The following is a 4,172-nucleotide window of genomic DNA, read 5'->3' on the forward strand; positions in this document are numbered from 1 at the left end:
CTGATGACTTACCACCCTCAGAGGGTGCACAGCCAGGGAAATGTTGCAGGAGCTGGGAGGAGCCAGAGAAACAATGTAGCAGAGGCAAAGTCGTCACTGGAGCTGCAGATTGTCGGTTCCTGTGGAGTCCAGTTGCGGTTCCAGTGGCCAGAAGTAAAAGTAAACATTGCAGAGGAGTCTTGTTGGAATCTTGCACGTCGAATCTGAGGACCCGCCCAAGAGGGAGACCCTATATAGCCCTAAAAGGGGGATTGGTCACCTAGCAGGGTGACCACCTATCAGGAGGGGGCTGTGACGTCACCTGCCTGACCTGGCCACTCAGATGCTCCCAGGGGCCTCTCGCCCATCCTGGATTCAAGATGGCAGAACCAAGTGATCCCCTGTAGGAGCTCTGGGGTGGTGATAAACAGGGGAGTGGTCACTCCCCTTTACATTGTCCAGTTTCGCACCATAGCAGGGACCGGTATCCCTGGACTGGTGCCAACCAGTTTCTGCAAGAAGGGCACCAAATGTGCCTTTCAAAGCATACCTGTGGCTTGGGGAGGCTACCCCTCCCAAGCCCTGTAACACCTATTTCCAAAGGGAGAGGGGTTATCTCCCAATCCCACTCCCAAAGGAAATCCTGTGTTCTGCCTTCCTGGGCTTGAGCTGCTCAAGCAGCAGGAGGGCAGAAACCTGTCTGGAGGGTGGCAGCAGCGAGGCTGCCCAGGAAGACCTTGCAAACTGGTAGGAGCAAAACTGGGGGGTCCACGAAGGAGCCCCCACAGTGCATGGGATCATACAACCAATACTGGGAACAGTATTGGGGTATGATTTCAACATGTTTGATACCAAGCATGCCTGGGTTTGGAGTTACCATTATGTAGCCGGACATAGGTAGTGGCCTATGTCCAGTACACAGGTAAAATGGCTTACCCGCACTCACAAAGTCCAGGAAAATGGAGCTGGAGTTTGTGGGGGCACCTCAGCTCATTCAGGGGCACCCTCACACACAGGTACATGCACCCTGCCCTCTGGGCTAGGAGGGCCTGCCATAGGGGTGACTTACAGTAACCTGCTTCAGTGACCTGTAGTAAAAAGAGTGCACGCACCCTTCCACGCAGGCTGCAATGGCAGGCCTGCAGAGAGATTTTGCATGGGCTTCCATGAGTGGCATAATACATGCTGCAGCCCATGTGGGACTCCTGGTGCCGCAGTGCCCTGGGTACGTGGGTACTATATACTAGGAACTTACATGGGGGCACCAGTATACCAATTATGGAGTGAAAAAGACCATGAACAACTGAATTTAGAGAAAGAGAGCACAGTCACTGGGGGTCTTAGTTAGCAGGATCCCAGTGAACACAGTTAAAAACACACTGACATTAGGCAAAAAATGGGGGTAACCATGCCAAAAAGAGGGTGCTTTTCTACAGGTGCAAGAAAAGTGACACTGCACTGGGTGCAGCTCCACTTTTCATAAATCTGGCCCTAAGTTTTATTGCGTGCATGGTACATGCCGCTGTGTACGTTCTGTGCCCTGTGCTCGTGCAGCCTACACATGTGCCGGATCTGGTAGCTGAGTTGGACGAGGCAACCATGCAAGGAATCTTTGTGTGACCTCATTGTCGTAGTATTCAAACAGGGCATACACGCTCAGGGGTAGATTTATGAAAAGTTGTGCTTGCACTAGGTGCAGTGTCATTTTTCCTGCGCACCTTAACGCCCCCCTCACGCCACCATGGTAGTGCCGTATTTAAAATACGGCGCACCATGGCAGTAGTTAGGGTGACTAGCCTCATAATTTTTTACCCTAGTCCGGTGCTTTGCAGGATTAGCATAAACAATAATGACGCTAACCCTGCAAAGCACCCAGAGGCCCATTGTAACCAATGTCAGCCTCTTTTTAACAATGTTAAAAATTGCAGGTAAAAATGGCACAAAGGAATCTCGTAGATTCCTTTGTGCCATTTTTACGCCTCTCCTAGTGCAGGAACGCCCTCCTTGCATCCTTCCATACATAATATGACGCAAGGGTTTACAAAGTGGTGCAATGCATGCATTGAGCCACTTTGTAAATACGGTCCGGGGAAAATGCCACTTTAACGCTGCCTTAGCGTAAAAAAAAAATGACGCTATGGCAGCACTAAAGTGGCGCTAGGGGCTCTCAAATATACCTTATAGCTTTTCATCCCTCTCAGGTGAAAAAATGGTCCCTAGTGCAAGGAAGGAAATGGGCCCTTTTGTTGCTGTTTGAATGATAAAATACGGGAAAAATTAGGGTTAAAGCGGCACCCTGGGCACCTGCTGTACCAATAGATGGTACGCCTCTGTCCTTGAGCTCGGTAACATCTGTAATTGAGTGCCCTGAAGCGCTTTAGAAATGCACTTTGGGGCAGATTTATGAAAAGTGGAGCTGCCACTTTTCTTGAGCCCCTGAACGCCACCCTAACGCCACCATGGTAACGTCGCATTTAAAAAACGGCGCGGCGTTTTTGGCCTCGTTGGGCCACATTTGCGTACATTTGCGTCTAAAAAAAAGGACGCAAGTGTGGAGCAAGGAGGCTCTAGGGGCTCCTAAATATGCCACTTTATATAACGTTAAAAGTCACGCTCGACACCTTCGTCAGCTCTCGTTCTGTTTCAAACACTGCATACAGTCTGAGCGAACTTTCTCCGCATTATCCTGTTGATAACAAACGGCTTCCAACAGAAATACGAAAACTAATCAAGACGAAAGCATCCTGAAAGTTCCTGCCGGATGCAGAAACTCCGACACACTAAAACTAAATCGAAAACAGTGAACTAAAAGAAAATAAACTCTGTGTGGTCTAGCCGACACCAACACGTTCACATAAACTCCAAAAAAAAATCTTATTTTTATACATTAATATTCAGGCCCGTATTTATACTCCGTTTGCGCCGAATTTGCGTCGTTTTTTTCGACGCAAATTCGGCGCAAATCTAACGCCATATTTATACTTTGGCGTTAGACGCGTCTAGCGTTAAAGTATGAAGAAAGAGCGTCATTTTTTTGCGTGAACGCCTTCCTTGCGTTAATGAGATGCAAGGAAGGCGTTCCCGTCTAAAAAAATGACGGCGACGCAAATGCGTCGTATTTATACTCCCGGGCAAAAATCACGCCCGGGAGGTGGCGGGTCAAAAAAACCCGCATTTGCGCCTGAATTTAACGCCTGGGTCAGGGTAGGCGTTAAGGGATCTGTGGGCTCAGAATGAGCCCACAGGTGCCCTCCCCTGCCCCCAGGGACATCCCTGCCACCCCTGCCCACCCCAGGAGGACACCCAAGGATGGAGGGACCCATCCCAGTGAAGTACAGGTAAGTTCAGGTAAGTATAATTTTTTTCATTTTTTTATTTTTTTTGTGGCATAGGGGGGCCTTATTTGTGCCCCCCTACATGCCACTATGCCCAATGACCATGCCCAGGGGACACAAGTCCCCTGGGCATGGCCCTTGGGCAAGGGGGCATGACTCCTGTCTTTACTAAGACAGGAGTCATGAAATGGCGTCTGGGCGTCGAAAAAATGGCGCAAATTGGGTTAAGACGATTTTTTAGCGTCAACCTGACTTGCGCCATTTTAAGACGCCCTAACGTCATTTTTTCCCAACGCCGGCGCTGCCTGGTCTACGTGGTTTTTTTCCACGCACACCAGGCAGCGCCGGTCTGATTGCGCCGTCTAACGCCATTCCATAAATACGGCGCCCGCATGGCGCTTCAGAATGGCGTTAGACGGCGCAAAATTTTTTGACGCTAAACTGCGTTAGCGCAGTTTAGCGTCAAAAAGTATAAATATGGGCCTCAGTCTTCTTGGAGACTGTCAAAAATTGCCAATATCGACTATATTTCAAATCGTCATGGCGGGGTATTGGGTAAAGTTTTCAATAAGCAATAATCGCGCCTCGGTTAGACCTCATTGGCTACGATACTGCCACTGCGCAAAGTTAACAATAAAAAGGCGAATAAAGGTGCGTCTCGGGGTACCACCTCATGATACAAAGACCAAGGAAACGTTTAGTTGTCCAAGAATTACTACACCTCCACTGGCATCTAACAGGCAAAATAATACACTTTGTTAGGATTGTTTTATCAGGTTCCGTCCACTCTCTGCCCCAAATATTCCATACCGGCGAGCAGAGAACTCTGGGAAATTTTATGCTAAATAGTTGCACAGG

General features: G+C 49.0%; 1 non-coding gene across 1 annotated transcript; it reads right to left on the bottom strand.

The window, feature by feature from the left end:
- Positions 1–3,802: 3,802 nt before the first annotated feature.
- On the bottom strand, positions 3,803–3,943 carry LOC138266715 (U4 spliceosomal RNA). Its single transcript, XR_011199647.1, has one exon. It is a non-coding gene; the product is annotated as a U4 spliceosomal RNA (small nuclear RNA).
- Between the last annotated feature and the right edge of the window lie 229 nt (positions 3,944–4,172).

This window comes from Pleurodeles waltl, chromosome 11 (genome assembly GCF_031143425.1).
Source record: "Pleurodeles waltl isolate 20211129_DDA chromosome 11, aPleWal1.hap1.20221129, whole genome shotgun sequence".
Lineage (NCBI taxonomy): Eukaryota > Metazoa > Chordata > Amphibia > Caudata > Salamandridae > Pleurodeles > Pleurodeles waltl.